The sequence below is a fragment of the Tursiops truncatus genome, chromosome 7 (genome assembly GCF_011762595.2).
Source record: "Tursiops truncatus isolate mTurTru1 chromosome 7, mTurTru1.mat.Y, whole genome shotgun sequence".
Classification (NCBI taxonomy): Eukaryota; Metazoa; Chordata; class Mammalia; order Artiodactyla; family Delphinidae; genus Tursiops; species Tursiops truncatus.
The window spans coordinates 43,345,932-43,370,698 of record NC_047040.1 but is presented as its reverse complement, the minus strand read 5'-3'; the positions used below and the strand labels follow the sequence as shown (position 1 = coordinate 43,370,698).

Sequence of the window (24,767 nt, the reverse complement as noted above, 5' to 3'; positions counted from 1 at the left end):
TTTTCTTTCCTTCCTGGGGAGTCCATTGGGTTTTTCAACCTCGGCTGGATAATTCTGTGTTGTGGGGACTGTCCTGTGCATTGTAGGGCATTTAGCAGCATCCCTGGCCTCTACTCACTAGATACCAGTAGCACTTCTCCCCCCACACTCTCAGTTGTGACAACCAAAAATGTCTTAAGACATTGCCAAGTGTCCCCTGGTGGTAGGGTTGCCAGATAAAATACAGGATACCCATTTAAATTAGAATATCTTACAAACAATGAATAATTTCAAAATATTGCATGGTATATCCTTATACTAAAAATCTATTAATTGTTTATCTTAAATTCAAATTTAATTGGTATCCAGGTTCTTCTTTTACCAGCTCAAATATGCTGTTAACAGTTATTGTACTTTTCAGTTATTGTAATTTTCAACTACAGAATTTCCATTTGGTTCTTTTCCATTTCTTTATATTATCTATTTGATGAGACATTGTCATTGACATTGTCATCATAGCTTCCTTTAATAATTTAAGCATGGTTTCCTTTAGTTCTTTGAACATGTTTATAATAGCTGCTTTGAAGTCTTTGCTAAGTCCAAGATCTGTGTGCTCCCCCCTCAAGGCAGTTTCTATTTGCCTGATTTTGTTCCTGTGTATAGGTCACACTTTCCTGTTTCTTTGCATGTCTATTTGTTTTTGTTGCTGAAATCTGGACATTTTAGAAAATATATTGTAATTACTCTGGATACTGATTTTCCCTGACCCTAGGGGTTGATGTTGTTTTTGGTTTTTGCTTGGTCATTAGTTTATTTGTTCAATGACTTGACTGAACTAACTCTGTGAAGTCTATTTTCCATGCAGTTTGTAATTTCTGATACCCTTGCTCAGATTTTTCTCTCTTGTTTCCATATTTTATCCTTGCTTTTTATCCTGGATATCTAGAATATATTCCTGAGTCAGCACAGGTCACTTATTGTTTAAATGTTGTGCTTAAACACTCTTAGCTAGTTGATTCTTACCCTTTACTACTGGATGTGTGTGTGGCTTGGAGGCTGCTACTGTAGTTCAGCGAGTTTACATTCTTTACTCAAATTCAACCAGGGCTTAGAATCTTAGAAATTCCCTTTCGTATCACTCTTGAAAAAGTGCAGCCTTGGGCAGGCACACAGTCTTCCAGACTGCCAAGGATGTGATTTTATTTTCAATTCTGGCTTCATGGGAGTTGCTCCTGAATCAGAGTAGCTTATTGTTCAGTCAGTGTTTATGCAGAGATTGCATTTAAGTCCTTTGTGCCAGTGATGCTTCTGCCCTTTGTTGATGGATCTCTGTGTGACTTGGGAATGCTTTCAATTCTGTCCCACATCCTGCTCTGATTGCTCCTGAATGGATGCAGCTTAGCACATTTGCACAGTCTTCTTGATCTCTGAGGTTGACTGTAGTCCCAAGAGGGCTTTTCTTGGCTGTCTCTTTCCCTGTTTCTCTCTGTTAAATATCTGGCTGCTTTGGCATTTTGCTTGTTGATACTAGTGTCATGGAACTAACAGCACTGTCTCAATTGTTCTCCACCAAAATCTTCGTTATTTTGAACAACACCCTTAAGCATGGAATTTCCACATTCTGTTCCAAACAAATCAGTAGTTCTTATGGCCTGCCTCTCTCCCTGAACATAATCTCTAAAGCATTGCAAAGAACTGGGGGCAGGGACAGAAGCCTGTTTCCCCCAGAATGACAATCTAGCAACATGTGTGGTTGCTGGAAGTGGAGGATGGTAAGCTGATCATCTCTGCTTGGCCCTCCCAGTGTAGAATCTCTGCTCTATGAGTGAGCTCTGGAAGGCGTAATCAAAGCCCCAGTGTTTTGGGCTTGCCAAGCCTGGAGAAGAGCTTCTCCCCTATGACTAGGGGCTGAGTGGATGAAGGAAGTATCAGTCCTTTCAGCTGCCTTGTCCAAAATAGAGCTTCTAAAACACAGGGATGAGGGTGTGAGAAATGCTGATGGCTTGACTCTGCTGGGGTGAAATTGCAGCTCTAGACTGTGAGCTATGGGGAGAATGAGTTACCATTTTCTTGTCCACACCATCGAGGAGTAGATCACCTAGAGTAGAGTTTCCATAACATGGAGATGGGGCAGAGGAGGGAGCAGGTCATGGCTCAAATGCCACAGACTCTCACATTTGTATGGAGATTTAGTAGATTTTCTTGAATGAGTGTTTCTCCATTTTCTCTATGCACTTATCTAATTTCCAGAGATACTAGATAATTTTTTTAAAAATAATTTTCACCAGTTATATAGTTGTTTTGCTGGGGAGAGAGTTTGCTAAACTCCTTACTCTGAAAGTCTCACTCCCTAATTTGCTTTTAAAAAGGAAAGTTTCATAACCTCCATTGGCCTAGGCAGTTTCTCATATACTCCTTGACAACATTAACTATAGATTTTATAAAATAACATTATCAGGCAAAGAAAAACAAACTGCACATTTGGGAGAGAGGGGTGCTGGCTGAGGTCTGGAGTGGGTCATGTCCCCAGGGATAAGTCAGGCACCAGGAGAAAGAATCCAGCTGCAAACAAGTGAATAACTATCTGGGTAGGTAGAGCATGATATGAAGAGTATAATGAAGAGCAACAAGAGGTAACCCAAGGTAGGGTTCAGCATCACAGTAGTCCCAAGAAGTACTACTTGATGTGTGAAGATGATGTGTGGATCTAAGATTAAGTAATTTGTGGAAATACAGAAAGGAAACACTATTATGTAGCAGCACCCATAGAAACAAGAAGGCAAGATTCCATTTTTTAAAAAGCGTAAGGTAAGGCACTTTGTGTTGGGAAAAAGGCAGAAGCCCAGGTTTTGGAATTACAAAAGTGGGTAAGAACCAGCAAAGTTAGCGTGCTCTGAATTAGAAGTCATTATAGTTCGCCAGTCTAAGCTTAAATTACTCCCAAAGTTATGGGAGGTGCTGAGTCCTTGGCTGCACATTAAAATCACCTGGGGAGCTTTGAAAAAAATCCTGATCACAAACCAATTACTTCAGAACCTCTAGAGTAGGGCTCAGGAATGAGTAGTTTTTAGAGTTCTTCACATAATTCCAATGCACAGCCAATTTAAGAACCACTGTGATATGTGGGTGGGGAAGGGGCTCAGCTACAATCAAAGGAGGGTTAGAGGGGCAGGAAGACAGGCAGATTGTATGTGGCTTTTTTCTTTTTGACTCTCACCAAAGGAGTCTCCTCCATACTTCCACTCTTAGGTTAATAAATTTCTGTACATATGTGCCAGTCTTCTAAATTGATTATGCCACTTATTACCTTACATTGCATACTCCTCTTATTTTGAATGTCTTTCCATTAGAAAATAAACTGTAATATCTAACACTGTAATTTTCATTTTGAATAAATGTGTTTTTATATGTACACATTTTATTGACATATCTATTATGATATGATATAGGATATCCAGCAGGGATCCCAGCAGAAATTCAGGCATACATGGGCATGGCTTTTAAATTGGTGAGGATAATCTAAAAGATGTCTGTTCAGTGGGAGTAAGAGCTTCATGGAGAAAGCCTACCCTCAGCAAGGAAACTATGGGGGAAATTTTAGATATTAAATATTGACATATGTTACATATATGTCAATAAACATTGACATATATTATTATTATTTGATATATAAATATCCCTTAAAAATCAGATAAAAAAATGAACACCCCAGGGACTTCCCTGGTGGTGCAGTGGTTAAGAATCCACTTGCCAATGCAGGGAACATGGGTTTGAGCCCTAGTCTGGGAAGATCCCACACGGCGCAGAGCAACTAAGCCCGTGTGCCAAAACTATTGAGCCTGTGCTCTAGAGCCTGTGAGCCACAACTACTGAGACTACATGCCACAACTACTGAAGCCTGCGTGCCCAGAGCCCGTGCTCCACAACAGGAGAAGCCACCACAATGAGAAGCCCGTGCACCAGAACGAAGAGTAGCCCCCACTCGCCACAACTAGAGAAAGCCTGCGCAGCAACAAAGACCCAACACAGCCAAAAATTAATTAATTTTAAAAAAATGAATACCCCACTGTAAATGTCCAAATTATATGAACAGGCAAATTACAGAAGAATTAACAATATGGAATGTTCACTAAAATTTTTAAAATTTTCAAATTAAAACAAGAATGCAGAATCATTTGTTTAAGTCTCTCAGACTGGCAAAGATGAAAAAGGTTAGTAATATGGATATTATCTAGTGAAAATGAGAGAAAATAGCTAGTCTTATTTACAGCTGACAGAGGGTCTTAGACTCTTCAACCATCCTCCACACTAGTACAAAATCTGTAGAGATCATTCTCTCCCATATTCATCAAAACTGTCTACTTAACCACTGATTCACGAATTCTTCTTAGAATTTCTCCTAAAGAGCTAAGAGATATATGTACACAGATGTTTACAACAGCACTGTGTATAGTCAGGCAACTATAAACAACATGGAAGTCCATTAAAAGGGATCCGGCTAATTAAGTTATGGCACCTCCAACAACAGAATACTACATGACCATGCAAAAAATAGTAAGTAGATTTTAATTTGAAATAAGTTTATAGAATATGATGATTCCATTTATGTAAAAATTATATGTTTATGTAGACATTTAAATGTGTGCCAAATTGTTAGTCCATTTTCTCTGTTATTATTTTAATGTTTTTTCTATGTTCACACATAATCAGCGAAAAAGGAATAATGAGGGAAGAGGTGATTCTGAGCCATTTATCCTTGGTCCAGCCACTCAGATTTCTATCTGTTAAAGCTGAAAGGGTTGTTTCCTAACCTGCTGTATGACATTCTGGGCACAGGCAGCTTCCCCTCTTAAGATTGTAAAGTAAGATGGAGAGATGTGTCCCCGCCCACTTTGCCACAGATCACAGCATAAGTTCGGCCTCCCAAGGGAAGTAAACTCTATTAGTCAATGTTCTCCAGAGAAACAGTACCAGTGTGATATATGGATTTATCATGGGAATTGGCTCCTGCAGTTATGGAGGCTGAGCAGTCCCACAATCTGCTGTCTGCAAGCTGGAGAACCAGGAAAGCTGGTGGTGCAATTCAGTCCAAGTCCAAATGCCCAACAACCAGGAGCTCAGATGTCTGAGGGCAGGAGAAAATGGCTGTCCCAGCTCAAGAAGAGACAGTGCAAATTTGCTCTTCCTCAGCTTTTCTGTTCTATTAGAGCTCTCAATGCTTTGGATGATGCCCTGCAAGGGCAGAGCTTCTTTACTCAACCTACTGATCCAAATGCTAGTATCTTCCATATACACCCTCACAGACACATCCAGAAATAATGTTTTACTAGCTGTTCGGGCATCCCTTAGTCCAGTCAAGTTGACATATAAAATTAACCATCACAGAGACTCAGGTACTGACCAGCAGATGGTGGTGTGATTGAGAAGCAGTGGGGTGTCAGCCAGGAAGGCAGCAGTGCCCGGCAGAGAATGAGGCAAGACTGGTGGAAATAGCAGTTCTCCCAGGAGAGGCACCCTGCAGAAGAATGCCTTATAGCTGATTGGATGCTCTGCAGATTCCCGGAAATACTTTGGGCCAAGCATTTCAGGAATCTGAGGTCCTACATGGGCAAGTGGGATAAATTTGGGGTAATATACTTAAAAAAAAATAGAATATAGTTTTTAACTCCTTTTATAAACACAAAGGCTGGTGAGACCTAGGGAAACTCAAGTAAGAGATGACTATGTAGTTAAGTAAATAGAATTTTAAAAATCTATGCACCACCTCTATTTACAATAGCCAGGACAATGGAAACAACCTAAGTGTCCATCGACAGATGAATGGATAAAGAAGATGTGGCACATATATAGAATGGAATATTACTCAGCCATAAAAAGAAACGAAATTGAGTTATTTGTAGTGAGGTGGATGGACCTAGAGTCTGTCATACAGAGTGAAGTAAGTCAGAAAGAGAAAAACAAGTACCGTATGCTAACACACATATATATATATGGAATCTAAAACAAAAAAAGGTTCTGAAGAACCTAGGGGCAGGACAGGAATAAAGATGCAGATGTAGAGAACAGACTTGAGGACATGGGGAGAGGGAAGGGTAAGCTGGGAAGAAGTGAGAGAGTGGCATGGACATATATACACTACCAAATGTAAAATAGATAGCTAGTGGGAAGCAGCCGCATAGCACAGGGAGATCAGCTTTGTGCTTTGTGACCACCTAGAGGGGTGGGATAGGGAGGGTGGGAGGGAGACACAAGAGGGAGGGGATATGGGGATGTATGTATATGTATAGCTGGTTCAGTTTGTCATAAAGTAGAAACTAACACACCATTTTGTGTTAGTTTCTACTTTATAAAAGCAGAAAAAAGCAAAGCAATTATACTCCAATAAAGATGTTAAAAAAATATATATGTGCCAGTCAAAAAATTCATCATATAATAATTTCCTTTTATCTTTTAATTAATATACATTATTTATCAAATACCCAAAATTATCAAAGTTATCAGTCTCCCTGAGTTCTCCCACATCTTTCTAACTTCCACCTTTGACTGCTGACCTGGCACACAGGCTCTCAAAGGCCGAAGCAGTTTGTAGGTAAATTATGATACCAGACAATGCCAGATCAACCAAGGAGCAAACACTGAGTCTACTCCAATTCTACCTGTAGGGCTATAGATCTCCTTTTCAAATAAACAAAAAGCAAGAAGAATCTGCTTACTCCAAATTCCCCAATTTCCTCTCCCCAGTGTGTTTAAGGTTCCATCCAAACTATAGATGGAGCCAGGAGTTTCACCCACTATTTCCTACAGTACATTTCCTTACAAACTTTGATGCCTTCAGGGTTAAGAGAGCAACATTGACTTCCCATGCCTGTGCTTGGAAAGAGTAACTTCCTCTGTGAACTATGTCAGAGACAAACCAAGTTCTGATCCTGGGAACTACTGCTGCTCCTTGAGTAAAGAACAGTTTGTCAGGGAAGAGACAAGGGAAGACTCAGACCTTTAAAGAAGAGCCAAAGCAAGAAACCCAGAAAACAAAAAGGAGATGGGTAGGGAATATTAATATAGAAAAGGGGTGAGGATCAATGATTGGTGTGTGTGGTGGGGAGGGAAGGAGCAAAAAAGAGAAGCAAAAAAAAAAAGGAATATTTAAAGAAATAGAAATGTAGGGGGAAACCAGTAAAATCTTCTTGTGATGCCAACACATGGACATTATTCCCATTTACAAACCCAGCCATTTAGAACTTCTCCCTTGGAGCTAATATTTAAGGTTTAAGTCCTATCCTATGGTTTTCAGTCTTTTTCTGAGTTGTTTTAGTAAAATACTCTTTCCTAATAACTAATTTAGTTCCTTAAATTAGCTATATGACCTCAGGCAAGTACTTTTAATACACTTTTCATTCTAAAAGTAGTACAGGTGCTTGTTAGAAACTAATAAAATACCACGAAACAAAACAATTAAAACACCATATTCTTATCACTCAAGATCACACACCTCATAAGATATTCTGCCGTATATTTCACATGCTAGCACAGTCACCTTTTTATGTTATTATTTTTTGAAAAACATCAGTCCATTTGTCCTACAGATTGGGCCACTTTCTGGGTTTGTCCCATAACTCACTTGATATCATTTAGCTTGTTTCTCTATTGCCTGAACTAACCGTAAAATGAAAGTCACATCTAAAACTTGTATTCTTTTTTTAAAAAAAACTTCTTTACTGAGATAAAATTCACATAACATAAAATCCTCCATTTTAAAGTGTACAGCTCAGTGGATTTTCGTGTATTCACAGTGTTGTGCAACTGTGACCACTAATTACAGAATACTTCTATCACCCCAAAAAGAAATCACAAATCTCCCAATATCTTCCTCCCCCAATCCTTTGGCAACACTAATCTACTTTCTGTTTCTATGAATTTGCCTGTTCTGGACATTTCACATAAATGGAATCATACAATATGTGCTCTTTTGTGTTTTTGTATTCGTCTTCTTTCACATCATTTAAGGTTTTCAAGGTTCATTTATGTTGTGGCATGTATCAGTACGTTATTACTTGTTACGGTTGAAAAATATTCCATGGTACCATATAGTGTTTATCCATTCTTCAGTTGACGGACATTTGAGTTACTTTTTGGCTATTATGAATAATGCTGATATGACAATTCCTGTACATATTTTTATGTGAACATAGATTTCAGTTCTTTTGGCTATATACCTAGGAGTGGAATTGCTGCATCATATGGTAGCTCTATCATTAATTTTTTGAGGAGCTGCCAAACTTTTCCACAGTACTATTTTACATTCCTACCAGCAATGTATGAGGGTTCCAATTTCTCTACATCATCACCAACACCTGTTACTTTCCACTTTTGAAAAATTCTTATTCACCCTAGAGGGTGTGAAGTATCTCACTGTGATTTTGATTTGCATTTTCCTAATAACTAATGATGTTGAGCATTTTTTCAGGTGCTTGTTGGCCATTTGTATATCTTCTTTGTAGAAATGTCTATTAGAATCCTTTGCTCATTTTAAAATTGGGTGGTTTCTTTATGTGTTCTGGATACTATAACCTTATCAGATATATGATTTGCAACACTTTCTCGCATTCTGTAGGTTATGTTTTTACTTTTTTGGTAATGATTTTTGATACAAAAAAGGTTTTAGTTCTGATGAAATTCAATTTATCTATTTTTTTCTTTTTTTGCTTGAGCTTCTTGTGCTTTTGCTGTCATATTTAAGAAACCATTGCCTATAGCACAGGGAGATCAGCTCGGTGCTTTGTGACCAGGTAGAAGGGTGGGATAGGGAGGGAGGGAGACTCAAGAGGGAAGAGATATGGGGATATATGTATATGTATAACTGATTCACTTTGTTATAAAGCAGAAACTAACACATCATTGTAAAGCAATTATACTCCAATAAAAATGTTAAGAAAAAAAAAAGAAACCATTGCCTAAAGCCACAAAGATTTACATCTATGCTTCATTCTAAAAGCTTTATAGTTTTAGGTGCTTATATTTAAGTCTTTGATCCACTTTGAGTTAATTTTTGTATGTAGTATGAGGAAGGGGGTGCAAATTCACTCTTTCGCATGTGGATATCCAGTTGTCCCAGTACCATTTGTTGGACTTTACATATTCCAATTACATATTTTTGCCTAGACTACATCATAGGTGATGTTAAATCCCATCAGAAGATATTTTCTGGGTGAACCATCATTAGCAATGTGAAACTTAACTATTCATTTTAGTGTGATAACTACCAGATCCCTCCCTTATACAGTGATATTTTCCTTTGTGACTAGAAAATAATCTGGTGGCATGATAGGAATGTCTAGTTACCCATCAACTATTCTCCTAATGGTTTTAGCAAATGATTTTACTATTTGTCATCATCATGTAGTCATCTGTTGCCTGGTCCATAAAATGAAGGGGCTAGACAAGATCATCTTAACTTTCAATGCTAACATTAATTTATTCTCTTGGTCTAATGTTGACTTTATTTGAATCAAGCCATATCTTGTTTTCTTCTGCAGTAATAAAACCAGACTGTTACTTCAAATGACTAAGGCAGTGGAAAAGGGCACAACCCCTTGATGAATAATATTTTAAGAATATATGCTATTATTTCTCCAACATTTGTTTTGTCCTCTTATTCCTTTGTTGGGGCTGCTGAAGAGGCTGATATGCTAACAGCTTCAGTCAGAGAGCTTCATATTTTAAGATGATGGCACTAAATGTTTCTGACACCAAATCCAACCTCTGGAGAAATATGAAAAGCTGCCTTTTATATATGTCAGCATTGTGACTAACAGATTTCGTCAGGATTTTCCTGAAGCCTTGGAAATGTTTTGAGGGAAGAAGACTGGAGGAGACTAAAGAGAGACAAAATAGTTGTTTCTAAGAATATAGAGGACTTGGACTTAGACCTAAGAAAACAGACCTAGTCTTGGCTGAATAAAGAATTAAGACCAATGGGTAGAATTTAAGGGCAGGCAGATTTCAGGTCAATGTAAAGAAGCTCTCTCTAAAATCCAAGTTGTCCAGAATGGAGCAGACTGCTGTCTTGTGAGGCAGACAGCATCCGCCCTTAGAAGAGTCCCAGCAGAGGCTAGTGGGCCACCACTTGGGAATACTGTGGGTGAGACTCCTGTGTTGAGTGAGAAATGGAATAAATAAGACCTAAGGTTCTTTCCACACTTAGAGACTTGGAAGTCATGTTCACCTCCTTCTTCTGTATAATTAAACTCTACCTGTCATTTCATTTCCTCAACATCTCTCATACTTAGCCATTCCGATTTTTAGTTCTGCTGCCACTAGGGCTAAAATCTCCTAACAATCCTCTACATGAACTCCCTGTTCACAGCAAATTTTACTAGAGTGATTGTTCCTGCTTCTCCCTTTGTTGTGAATTCCATTATTTCTCATCACTCAGCTCAAACTCTTCCGCTCAGGGAAGTCTTTTCTTCCTCAGCCTAACAGAGTCCTTCACTACTTCCATTGAACAAAACAATACCTTGTACATAATTCCATTTTGCACTTATCATTCTATATTGCAATTTTGTCTCAGCTCTTTGGAAAGAGAGGGAGACATAACCCTCCTGTGAACGTGGGAAGGTGCATTGACATGCCTTTTCCAGTTCTTGCTTCAGTCAGAAGTCACAAAAGGATTGAACTTCATTTTGGCCGCTGATGCTTCAGCGATGGCTGTAAAAGGGAAGAGCTGAACCAAACTGTTAATGACTGACAATGGCTTTGGTTCTTAATGTGTTAATCTTTCCAAACATGCATTCTGCTAGAGATTTTCAGTGGCTTAATCAAAAGGTGTAGTGAATACTAAAAACTAAATAAAGGAAACCATTTGCAAAGCTAACCGACACTATGGGTTAAGGAGCTTGAGATCCTTAAGAAATAGTTTAGCATTTCATATTTCATTAAAATAAACAGAACACACAGCACTTCAGATTTTTCTTTCACTCTAATAATTTTGATCGCGGCTGTTGTTAATTGGGGAGAAGCATATTTGTCAAAGCAGCTAATCATCTTGCATTAAAAAAAAAAAAAAAACAGAATGTAACAGGAATTTGGAAATCTGCCCAGCATGCTATCTGAGAAATGGATGGCGATGGTTGACATCTCTTTTTTTGCACCTCTTCCTGAAACTCCCTCACGGGGGCATACCCTGACCATTTTCAGGGTAAATCTAAAGACAGATTGTTGTCTAATACTTAAATGACACAGAAATATGTTCTTCCTGACTACACTGAAGGAGAATCAAATGAGGCAACCATAAATTATTAATAGCTGCTCTTATGAACCTGCTCTTCAAGAATGTAATACTGGTTGCTTTTAATGGTGTTGGAAATCTTTTCCTCTGTGTTAACAGCAAAAGAAAAAAAGTTTAATAAAAAAAAAGGAAGCAGACAGGAAGAGAGGGTGGGGAGGAAAAAAATGCAGGAAGGAATACTTTGGCTCTCTACTGTTAAACAGTTCTGTATCTTTGAGATGTCAAAATTTTGAAATGAAAGCTTCTTAGAATATTTATTTTTCCCAAGATTTAGCCAAGGGCTTTGATTGGCAGTACTTGCTCACTGCTTTTCCCATATATTTATATTTATATTTTCCTAATTATTTAAAAAATAATTATGTACCTATTTCCACCTTTCGTTTTATCCCTCTGGCTGGCTCTGCATTGGGACATCTGAAATAACTATTTAAGGCATTGGTTTTTCCTCTCTCCAATAAAGGCTATCTCCAATTCTCTTTTTGCCTTTGCCTATATTCTTTTGACAGTAATAAAAAACTGACCAAAAACAGACCCGATAATGCGCTTTGATTGGGCTGAGACTCAGAAATGACTTAGGATTCAGGGGTCAGCATACCACGGCCCACAAACCAAATCTAGCCTGCTGCCTGTTTTTTTTCTTTTTCTTTTTGCAGTACGCGGGCCTCTCACTGTTGTGGCCTCTCCCGTTGTGGAGCACAGGTTCCGGACGCACAGGCTCAGCGGCCATGGCTCACGGGCCCAGCCGCTCCGCGGTATGTGGGATCTTCCCGGACCAGGGCACGAACCCGTGTCCCCTGCATAGGCAGGCGGACTCTCAACCACTGCGCCACCAGGGAATCCCTGCTGCCTGTTTTTAAAACAGTTTTATTGGAATACAGCCAGGCCCATTCATTTACATATTGCCTATGGATGCTTCCTTGTTATAATGACAAAGTTGACGGAGACTGTATGGCCCTAAATTTTTTACTATCTGGTTCTTTATAGAAAAATTTTTTTTTTTGCTTATTCCTAAGCCTTAGGTCATTGCTATCAAGAGTGTGGCTTGGGGCTTCCCTGGTGGCGCAGTGGTTGAGAGTCCGCCTGCCGATGCAGGGGACACGGATTCGTGCCCCGGTCCAGGAAGATCCCACATGCCACAGAGCGGCTGGGCCCCTGAGCCATGGCCGCTGAGCCTGCGCGTCCGGAGCCTGTGCTCCGCAACGGGAGAGGCCACAACAGTGAGAGGCCCGCGTACAGCAAAAAAAAAAAAAAAAGAGTGTGGCTTACAGACTATAATTGGTCTATGTACTATTTATTTATTACCAATTTTCAGTAATATGAGGAGCTTGCATGAACTATAAATAGAAACCAACTAAGTCATAGGCACATTATTGAATTAAGCTGATGTTCTTTTTGCACCAAGACTTTGTTGATGAAGGAAGCAGTGGATAGATTTACATTCTGAGGCAAGCTCTGTATCTCTCTGTGGATCAGCATTTTAGTGACACTGGCTTAAGTGACAATAAAACTTTAACTTACTTTGAGGAAAGTATTTACTTTAAAACATTTCTAAGCTGTATGACACATAGAGATACGTAGAGCTATCAGTTAGCTTTTGCTATTTAATAAACTTCCCCAAAACTTTGTAACTTAAAACAAATTGCAATTTGGCAAATTAGACAGGGCTCGGCTTGAAGGTTCTAGCCTTGACCAGGCTCAGCTGATTGTTCAGCTGGGCTTGCTCATGTGTGTGTGGTCAGTTGGCAGGTCACCTAGGGCTGGTTGGTCTAAGATGGTTCAACTAGAATAGCCTTCTGATCCACATGGTCTCTTCGGATGTTCAGGCTATCCCAGGAGAGTCTCAAGAGAAGGAAAGAGGAAGCTGAGAGGTCTCTCAAGGCCTAGGTTCAAAACTCACAAAATATCACCTCATTACAAGAGCTTCCCACCTCATCTTGAGGATGGGGAAATAGACTCTACCTCTTGATGTAGGAGCTGCAAAGTATTGTTGTTCACTGTATTTCCCACATATTTTTTGCAATCAACCACAAGGAGCAAGGGAAAAAGAAGATTGCTCCTCTAACTCCTTTCTTACTACTCTTCCAAACTTTGGTAAAATTTCACTATTCTAGTGAACATTATAATATTGCTCAGTTCACCTGATCCAATTTCAGAGTTTTATGTGACCTTTATGAAAGACTCTTATATCTAAAAGCAGACACCTGAATTATAATAAAAGCAACAGAAACAGAACGGAAGTTTAGGGTCCAGGCCCCTATGCTGCAGAATTTAGGCTCTATAGTGTATAAGATTACAGCATTATAAACTTCATATAAACTTCATTTCTATAGGTGCATTACCTTTAGCAGATTGTCAGTGCTTATTGATCTATACAGTCCAGGTGTAGTCCCCTACATTTTACATTCTACATTGTGGGAGTACCAAACTTTAATGATGTGAACATAAAATGCTAAATAATAATGTACCTTAGGTAGTTCTGTGAGTTTCCCACTCCTATCATTCGGGTGATATACTTTATATAGCATATATGACTATAAGTGCTTGGTGTATTTGTTTCTGTGGTAATATGTGTTTGGCTGTATCAGTATTTTCACAAATATCTGAGAGGCAGGAAAGGATGGATGAGGATTGGACACTATATAACAGCATTTCTCACTGTTTTCATCTTGGAAATCTCTCTTAAAGTAGATGCATTTCTTCAGGGAAATTAGCTACATAGATTGTTTCTGGGGCATGCATTCTACCCCATATTACTCTTAAGATGACCTGAAATGTTGGCCACTTTTACCAGAAGGAAGACAATAAATAGAAATATTGGGTAGCACATATATCAGTTATTAATTAAAGCATGTGCAGATATAATTAGACACAGAACTGTTAAGTGCCCTGAATGTAAAATCCTATTCACTATGCTTGTGTTGAAAACTTTGACTCATACCCTATTCTGTGATATGGCCTCTAACCTTTCTTAGAGCTCTCACACAAACACCATCTTTACTGCTCCCTGAAGACTGCAGGGGCCATAACACAGAAGTCCCAGTCCTTTCCAGCCTAGAAGTCACTCTTCTCTTTAGGGTATCAACAATAGTTCAAGCCTCTAATTCTGCTTGACTGCAGGAGGTCCAATTTTTACCAGCTTCTGCTTCCCAAGTATCCCTGAAAATTCCCTGAAAGGGATTTCTTGTTCCACAAATATACCCTGACTTGACATCCCAACCCATTAGCTGGACTGCTGCTCTATTCCTCTGCAGGTCAAAGTTCATTACTGTCAGCCAGTGAAACTTCCTCTTGTACCACTTTACCACCATGGAGATACCAGGCCCTTCATTCAAATCCACACAGTAGTATCTAAGACCAGGATGTAATCCTTAACAAGTCTTGCCTAGAGGTTTAGTAAATAATAGAGGGGAACTTCCCTAATAGCTTAAAACCTTATGCCAGGTGTATTATAGTAGTTCTCAGCATCTACCAGCCAAGGACCTTCCAAAGGAGTTTCCTACTGGACATCTCTCACTTTGGCTCCTGGCCTGCCCACATGGTACAGGGCTGGCTTACTCCCCCATTGAGAGTTTTCTTGAGGACTCTGTTCTCTCCCAGAGCTGAGGCCCTAATGCATGCCCAAGGCCAAGAGAGAGGAAACTCTTTCTCCTTCTTCTATTTCCTACTCCAAGACTCATTTCTCCAGTGACAGGACATCAGCAGAGAAGACATAAGCTCCAGAGAGCTTTTTTTGTCTGCTTTGTCACTGACATATTCCAAGTGACTGAAACAGTACCTTGACATAGTAGGCCTTCAATAATAATTCAAGGATTGAATTAAACGGTTTGTTTTTCTAAAAAAATTAATCAAGACTCAATAATGGGTACATTTCCAGAGTTTGTTTATTTCAGTATAACCCCAGAAAAGCCTGGTCTAATACGGGAATTTGCAAGGCCAGGTCGCTCCTCTCTAGGGTCTCTTCTTTAGAAGAAGGTAAATGTGTATCTCCAGATCCTTTCTGCCAAAGTTGCTCTCCACTCCTAACCTGCATTCTGAATGCTTGCTCAGAATGGCGCAAAAGCATCACTCAAGAACAGTTTTCAGAGACAATTAAATCTAAATTTCATGTTTACAAAAGCAACATTTTCCTAAAAGATACAATCTGCAGAAATGTATCTCTATCCTCAATGAAGATAAATTTTCATTTTGACAGTTTAATGCCTCAGTGTCTCAAATATCTCAGTTCCAAACTGGGTCACACTTAATTTTGCATAAAATGTCTGATACAGTGATTATTTCTCAAAACGAGTAGCGATTTGCTCCAAAATTAAATCATAAACTCCACATTTAGGGACACAAAAACACTCTTGTCACTTAAAATGGGAAGTTTTCCCTCTTCATGGACATCAGAGTTTCCAGAAATACCTCAGAGCTCAATTTCAGCAGAGCACCCACTTACTGGGACATGTTGTTCTTCACTGTCTAGATTCTAGAACATAAACCAAACCCTGATGATAGGTGGACAGTCTCATCTAATCTGAATCAGCAGAGCTGCTCTCTGCTTCCACCTACTTTCCTGTTGGGGACTGGTGCAAGTATCTATATTTGCTGCTTTCTGGGTATCCATATGTGTGGGTGAACATTTGCTGATTTACCGGCTTTCAATCACTAGCTCCACATTAGTTAACTTCTGACAGGTCAACTAGAGGGGAAGAGAACATAATTTGTTTCACTAGAGATCATCATTTTTTTCTTATTCTGTATCCATTATCTCTTTTCTTTTTCCTGCATAGAGAATGATCATTCTTCCCCACTTTTCTCCAACCGTTCTACTTTGTGGTGGCCATGAAAATGTATCTGCCAGATCCCTGACTGTGGGCACCCTCATTAATGTGCTCTGAAATCCATCACTGCATCTGAGCCACAATCATGCTTTCTATGGGCTATCTTCTGCCAGTGACAGAGCAAGTTGGGAATACTAAGGCAGGCCTGTTCCTGAGAGGCACAGGACTCTTCTGACAGACAACTTTGACTCCAGGATTTCCCAATGAACTTGACAAACTTCCTCAGAACTAAAATGAAGTCTAAGATGCTTTCCTCAACTTTCCTTCTTTTTTTCTCGTATTGACCTGTGTTGTAATCCGATGACTCTCCTGGCCTTCATTCCCTACCCCTTTCCTGCCTTAATTTTCCCTCACAGGCATTGCCTCTAATAAATCTCTTGCTCCTCTAATCCCATCTTGGAATCTGAATCTTGGACGACCCAGATTAACACAAGTGGTACTTAGAATGGATTGAGAAAATAGGTGAGGAAATGGGAGTTTACTAGTCACTTGGGGGATGAAGAAGATATCATCCAGATTGGCAGGTCCCTGGCACTAAGCAGTAGTGGCTCAAGATTGCTAAAGATTCCACTCTTGGTGACCTGGGAAATTATCCTGGTGAAGGGGAATGCTGTGGCAAGTACAATGGTGCAGACATCTGAAATGTATGGCAGCGGGAGGTGGGGGGGAGGGAAAGATGCCTACAAATAACCAAACATTTTTAGAACTATTACACAAAAACATAGTTGACGTTGATAGCCAGAAACCCAAAGTATCATCATGGCCCCCTGCTAGTGTGAGGGTCTAGGGGCCAGGAAATAAATAAGTCAGCTAAAGTTTGGCTCATAGTTGGCCCACTGGATCCAGAGATCCACCTACTGGTCATTTAGCCATTTCCTGAAAGTATTATTAAAATTGGTTTGGCAGTTGGACTAACCCCCACATAGGGTCCTTGGGCTGTGGGTGAAAGCTATCGTAATGGAAAAGGCTAAGTGGGAACCTCTGAAACTGCCCCCAGCCCCCAACCAAAATAGTAAATAAAATACAATATCATATCCCATAAATATAGTGGAAATTGTTGTTACTCTTAAAGACCTAAATGACGCAGAAGTGGTGAGCTCTCTATTTCTGTTTAACTCACCAGTGTGGCCCCTTGCAGAAAACAGATGTATCCTGGAGAATGACTATGGATTGTTACAGACTTAATCAAGCAGCAAACCTGATCATATGCCAGACATGGTATTGTGCTAAGGGGATTAATAAGAAATCAAGTTCATGGTATGCAGCCATTGATTTGAACAATGTGTTCTTTTTCATTCCACTTAGAAAAGATCAAAATGATTTGTATTCATGTGAGATAGACAATGAAATTAATTTTCAGTTTTGTCTCAGGGTTATGTTAGTACTCTTACTCTCTGTCATAATTTTGCTTGAAAAGATCTGAATCCCCTGCACACTCACAGAACATCACACTGATTCATTACATCAATGACATCATAATGATTGGACAAGAGAAGAGGTGACTAATACACTGAAGGCCTTGGTAAGACACTGATTCATTACATCAATGACATCATAATGATTGGACAAGAGAAGAGGTGACTAATACACTGAAGGCATGTGCTCCAGAGGGTAAAAGCACGTAAGACACGTGCTCCAGAGGGTAAAAGATAAACCATCTGAAGACTCAGGACCTGCCACTTCAGTGAAAGTTTTAGGGGCCCAGTGGTCAGGGACATGCTGGGAGATGCCTTCCAAAGCAAAAGACAAATTGCTGAATCTTGCATACTCTCCCACAAAGAGGAAAGCACAGTACCTGGTAGGCCTCTTTGTGTTCTGCAGGCAACACATTCACCACCTAGGAATATTGACCTGGTGACATGAAACGTTGTCAGTTTTAAGTGGAGCCCAGAGCAGAAAAGGGCTCTGATTGAAGCCTAGGCTGTGATTGAAGGCTTGCTGCTTAAGTCATATGATCTGGCAAAACCCATGATGTTGGAGGTGACAGTAGTGAGAAAATAGGCAGGATGGTGTTTATGACAGACCTTCATGGGAGTTTCACAATCTGGGACCCTGAAATATGGAATAAGGCCATGATTTTGTAGCCCAGACTTTTTCTTACCCATCACAGTTGCACCATACCCCCTTCCTCCGTACCATATAGCATTATGGAGGAGTCTATTTGACCAGCTGAAAGAGAAGGAAAAAGTCTGAGCTTGGTTAAGATTGGCTTCATACTTGAGAGTGAACCAAAAATAGGTTTCGTTTCAGCCATATTGAGGGTGGCCCTGAAAGACAGTGGAGAGGGAAAATCTTTCCAGTGGGCAGAGCTGTAAGCAGTACACCTGGCATCTACTTAATGTAGAAGGTGAGAATATGTACAAGTTCCTGGGTAGTAGCCAATGGCCTGGCCATCAGAGATCTGGAAAGAAAAACACTGGAAGATTAGAGATACGGGGGTATAGGCTAGAAGGTATGTGAGCAAACATGTGGGAGGGGACATGAAGTGTATTGTACATTAATGCTCATGAAAAAGCATCTACCGTGAAAGAAGTTCTCAGCAACTAAATAGACAAAATGACTAGTTAGTTCATGTTAGCCAGTCTTTGTCATTGGTCATCACACAACTGTCACAATGGGTACATGAATGAAGTAACCATGGTGGCAGACATGGAGGCTATATAAGGGCCCAGTAGCATGGCCTACCATATATGGAGACTAATTTAGCAACTGCTGTCTCTGAATGTCCAGCCTGTTAGCAACAGAGACCAACGTTGAGACCCCAGTAAGGCACTATTTATTTCTCAAAGAAACCAGATGGCTATTTGGTGGTTAATGTTGACTACGTTGGGGACTTGGTTCATGTGCAAGGGATAGATACCTAGTCTAGGTTAGGGTCTGCCTTTCCTGATCACAGAGCCTCAGCTATCACCACTATCTGGAGGAGTGAGAGAATAAGTACCAGTTGCCTTTCTGAGATCTACTGCAGTAACAGGGTCTGTAGTTCATCTCACTAACCTCCCTTTTCTTTGTTTCCCCCTAGGAAGATAGGTCCATGATAACCATGAAGTTGCTGCTCCCTGAACCTATGTGGAAAATTGGATCTGTTTGGTGAATGGGGTGGATAAGTAATAGCCATGAAAATTTGACTTTCAGATTTCTAACCCCGGGAAGCATAATTGACTGGCAGCCCTAGCTGCTGTGCTCTGAATATCACTGCATTTGCGCTGAAACCATGCTTCTCACAGGTTGCTCCTAGGCAATGACTGAGCGAAGCAGGTCCATTTCCAGAAGGGCACAGGACTCCCCATAAGGTGACTCTGCCTAAGGACTCCTGACAGCCTTACCTAACTTTCTTAGAACTGCACTGCAGTCTAAGATGTTTCTACCCGCCTCCCTTCCTTCTCTTTCTCAGTTTATCTAAAGGTAGACCTGCATTATGGTCTGATGGCTCTCTTGGCCACTCCCATCTCACTGTTTCCCTTACAGGCCTTTTTTTAAATAAAAATTTTCATCCAATCTCTTCCTGTCTGCTTCCCAAGAGACCTGGATTAACATACCCTCTGTAATCCCTTTCAACCACTGCTTATGTAACAACATACACATACTCTGAACTGGACCAGTAGTTCAGATGATCAGCAACTCTTTTTCACCCCACCTCTCTTCTCCATAAGTCCTCAGCACAAAAAATGGACTCACCTTAAGAAAACTGAGTTAATAAAAGTTTACCATTAAAGTAAGGATGATGAGTGGAATTGTCAGAGTAACCCAAGATGCAGAGGTAAGGACTTTACATTAGGGGATCAAGCCTAAAGTCCTGTTTTCTTTTTACTTTTAGCCTGTTTTCTCCTTGCCTTCTGCTACACCTTTTGTGTAGTATCTGCTATACCTTTTGTGAGACAGGAGAAGATCAGAAGTGAGCTCATAAAAAAGTGCCCAACCCTATGAGTCGCCTACTTGATGTCTCAAGCTACCAGACAAATCTTGAATGATTCAACATCCTGGTAGGAAAAGGACAATTCCAATTGTTCCATATGGAGTAATTCACTTCAAGAAAAAAAATAAATAACACAGTATACGGGCATTGTTTAAGAGAAAAGTCAAAAAAATGAAAACAATGGGGCATTTGAAAGAACCTTAAAGCACAAGAAAAAAATTAAACCATGGATAGAAAGATCAGGTTCTTCAGGAATTAAAAAACAAAACAAAACCTAAATGCCCAACTGGCAATACAAAAGTGGCTGCTATAGGAGGAAAGGCAACTTTCAAAAAGTGCAACGTTTGCCTTCACAAAATATCACAGAAGTACGGGTGCTAAACGTATCAACTAAAATCTAGCTGTCAAAAAGGAACTCAAGAAAAAAGCGTCTAGAGAGACTCAAGAACCAATACTAAGAGACTCTTTAAAATCCCTAAATGACAGAGTCCAGTTAAAATATAACAAGTACAGGGGCTTCCCTGGTGGCGCAGTGGTTGAGAGTCTACCTGCTGATGCAGGGGACACGGGTTCGAGCCCTGGTCTGGGAAGATCCCACATGCCGCAGAGCAACTAGGCCCGTGAGCCACAACTACTGAGCCTGTGCTCCTCAACAAGAAAGGCCACGATAGTGAGAGGCCCGTGCACCGCGATGAAGAGTGGCCCCCGCTCGCCGCAACTAGAGAAAGCCCTCACACAGAAACGAAGACCCAACACAGCCAAAAATAAATAAATAAAATTAAAAAATATATATATATATAACAAGTACAAATTTAATTGTCTCCCTATAGGAGGCATCAGAGGATTTCCAAGCCCAAATTTTCTTCTGAACAACTAAATTAGAATGATTAGATCAAATTGTGATAATGTTTACATCTTGTACAACTAATTAACCAACAACTTATAGGATAACTCCTTAGAAACATATTTTTCCAATAATTCACCACTCTTACTAAGGCTCTTACCAAAGGCTGTGGTTAGTCTTTATGGTACCTTTGTAAGAATTAGAAAAAGGCATCCCCTCAGGAATTTCAGCTTCCACTCTACCCTGTGAAGAGCACAACCTTAATCCACTCACACACCCATTCAGTGGATGAACTTACCATCAAATCTCAAAGAAAATTAAGACCACGAGTTGTGAACTTCACTATCCATCTTCTCCACCTCAGATTTAACTCTGTCTTTGCATATTCCCTCGTGTATGGAAGACATACTGTTTCCAGACTTGCTCCATCCTCCTGGGCACTTCCTCCTCTCCCTTTCCAGGGCCCAGTTATACCCATTTACATGCTCACACCATTACTCCTGTGCTTTCTGTGGCTTGTTTTCCTCAGCTGCCATGTAGGCTCAAGTCTCCTGACTTAAAAAACACTAAACCTTTTCTTTACTCTGTCCTCCAACACCAAACTTTTGGAAAAAGCACTATACGTACATCTTTATCCTCACTACTTCACCCCTCATTTGCTCCTCAGCCTTTTCACTGTTGTATCTCATCTTACCACTCCACTCAAAAACATTCAAAAAAGGTCAGTCCTGACTCCCTAAATCACAATAATTTCTGTTTTTATCCTTCTTGATGTCTCTGCGTCATTTGACTCCATTGACTTTCTTTAAATGTTTCTGCCACTGGCTTCTCGGAGACCTCTACCTCTCTGACTTCTCTTTCTTAGCTTATTATTCTGTCTTTTGATTTTTAAAAGGCAGGAAGAGCAGCACAGTCTTATGTCTATCTAAGCTTTATTGATATAATTTACCACGGAGTATAAGATCATTGAAAACTTGCACAAACTTTACATATTGATAGAAAATGTATTTTATTTCATTAAGGGGAAATCATATCTAAATAATGTGTTAGACTCCTTTGAAAGCAAAATTAAATATCTTAATTAGAGCACAACAACAAATGTAATGTTTTAGTACACTTTGATAAGATTCTATACTAAAAACACTTAAAAAACCCAAAAATCATCATGGAAAATATTTTGTGGGTAAAGAACTGCTCTAAAAGCACTAAACAAAGGATAAGGGTAAATGGGCACTTGCATGTGTAGTACACTGAACAAGCACTAACTTGTGGAATGTACTTAGAAAAACAATTTTCCTTTTCTCTTCAATTGCCCACTTACATTTATTCAGTGGGTCTGGTCCTTCCCCTGCTTCTCTGTAAAAACTTGGCTTTTCTTCTTACTCTTATGTAAGAAGAGTTCACTTTGTTGGTTCATTTTAAGATTCTCTCTTGACTTGAAATATAGGGGGAAGTAATATTTCACAATTCTCTCGCTCTTAAAAAAAAATACTTCTACAAATGCAGAGTAAAACCACCATTTTATGCCCTCGATGTGAGTGTTGTAAATCTAAAATTCATCAATTAACAATTCCCTTAGGTACCTGATACCTTAGGATCTCAGCTGAAACTTCCACTTTAACATTCCATTCCACCTGGATGAAGAGATTTAAACATCAGGGTAAGCCAGGGATTGGCTCTAAAGCATTCTTATGAAAACAGTTCGGTAAATGATTCAGAGGTGAGCATATGTGTGAAATCTCCAAAGTGGCATATGACATGAAACTTCCAATTAGTAAAATGCCAAGTCAACAGGATAAACCGTAGAAAGATGTAGGCGGGGGTCGTGGGCAGAGAAGTGACAGATAAGATAGAAGATGCTTTCAGGACAAAAATCCAACCACCATTGTCAGGGTAATGGTCTCCAGGGTATGGCCATGACCCTCTGGAAGAACGGGCTTCAGAAAGGTACAAATCTGCACATGAAATACAGTTCCTATTTATAGTTCTTATGTTATTGGAGTCTTTTGCATGTTTGAACTAAAATTCTTTAACTTCGTTAAAATCATTCTTCTTTTCAGTGAAGGACCGGATGCTTGAATTTCAAAACTGAATTTCAAGAGAACAGACTTTTGGTTGCTTGAGGGGGAGGTGGGGAGGGGAAGGGAAGGACTGGGAGTTTGGGGTTGATAGATGCAAACTATTCCATTTAGAATGGATAAGCAACAAGGTCCTAATGTATACCACAGGGAACTATATTCAATATCCTGGGATAAACCATAATGGAAAAGAATAATAAAAAAACAATGTCTACATGTGTGTAACTGAGTCACTTTGCCACACAGCAGGGATTGGCACAGCATTGTAAATCGGTTACACTTCGATAAAAAAAATTTAAAAAAACCAAATTTCAGACAGCAAGATTTTACCTTCAGTCAATATTTCCATATATACTTGTAATTGAGACAAGGTCTTAAAACCTAAATTTATTATTCTTCACATAGAACTACTTAAAAGGTTTTTATCTTTTTAATAATTTATTTATTTATATTTTTCATTTTTGGCTGCGTTGGGTCTTCATTGCTGCGTGCGGGCTTTCTCTAGCTGCGGCTCTTCGTTGAGGTGCACGGGCTTCTCATTGCGGTGGCTTCTCTTGTTGTGGAGCACGGGCTCTAGGCACACAGGCTTCAGTAGTTGCGGCATGTGGGCTCAGCAGTTGTGGCTCATGGGCTCTAGAGCACAGGTTTAGTAGCTGTGGCTCACGGCTTAGTTGCTCCGCGGCATGAGGAACCTTCCCGGACCAGGGCTTGAACCCACGTCCCCTGCATTGGCAGGTGGATTCTTAACCACTGCATCACCAGGGAAGTCCTAAAAGGTTTTTATTATAAATGTGCTAATAAATTTTCCTTTTTGTTTTTATAAAAATGTGTGTAGCTCTTTCTCCATGCATTTTCTCACTATTGTGCATGTGTGTGTACATTCGGCAATACAAATACGTAATTACCTAAGGTATAATAAAAAGTCTTCAGGAGGCTCTCAAGATCTGTTTTCCCTCATTGAGAAGGAAAGGCATTGGATAGCTGGTACAATGTCCACTAATAAAAATAAATGCCATTCAGACAGGAATTAGATAAGCAGCCTGTTCCTGCAAAAGCTGAACTGCAGCCAGTCTCGTACAAACTCATTTCATAAACATTTCTCTCTTCCAAAAAAAAAAAAAAAAATGATGAGATGGATAGACTCAAAATTTTCCAGGAAGGTACTGAGTATTCTGCTCAGGATTATCTCAGGGGGAAGCTTCCATCTGTTCTCTTTAATAGTGTAACTTGCTCTGCTTTGTTTCATATTTCTTTATCAGGACTTCAGAGTTGTTGCACGAGATGAAATATTTTTCTCATTTCCCCCTTTTATTAAAATACCACATTTATTTGAAAAAAATTTACCCTGCTCTATTGCTTACAGTATTATTTTAGGGTAGAAAAAATATTTTGTCACAAAGAAATATTTCATGATATCTCTATGGCTATATAAATATTTATGTAACTTTTAAAATGCCTTGACTGATTGGTTTTAGATTGTTTTGGATTCCATCTGCTTTCTCTGCCTCTCTGATAAACCTCCTTCAATCCCTGTGTCACTTCCTGTTTATTCCTGCTCCCCCACCCCGCTCATGAAGGTCACCTTCAAAATATTATCACCTTTATGTAATGTAGACACAAAACCTAACCATCACCTAAATGATTTCAATGTGAAGCATGACTATAAGCCAATGTGAGGAATTTTCAAAATAAACAAAAACTGAAGATAGTGCAAGAAAAGAAACTCCACAAGTCTTAGCATTGGAACAAGCACATAACTTCTTTTCTGCTGAATCCTTTAAATATATAAGTCCTGTAGTATTTTTTTTACAAAGTTATTCACACTGTTCTTACTCTCACTTTA

At 39.6% G+C, this 24,767-nt stretch overlaps 1 protein-coding gene and 1 long non-coding RNA gene across 5 annotated transcripts in view; one reads left to right on the top strand and one right to left on the bottom strand.

Moving 5' to 3' along the window:
* Positions 1–24,767, bottom strand: part of NEMP2 (nuclear envelope integral membrane protein 2) — a 400,823-nt gene that overhangs the window by 337,963 nt on the left and 38,093 nt on the right. The gene's annotated exons all lie outside the window — the stretch shown is intronic.
* On the top strand, positions 18,786–20,038 carry LOC141279067 (uncharacterized). Its single transcript, XR_012332819.1, has 3 exons — positions 18,786–18,850; positions 19,109–19,379; positions 19,904–20,038. It is a non-coding gene; the product is annotated as an uncharacterized lncRNA (long non-coding RNA).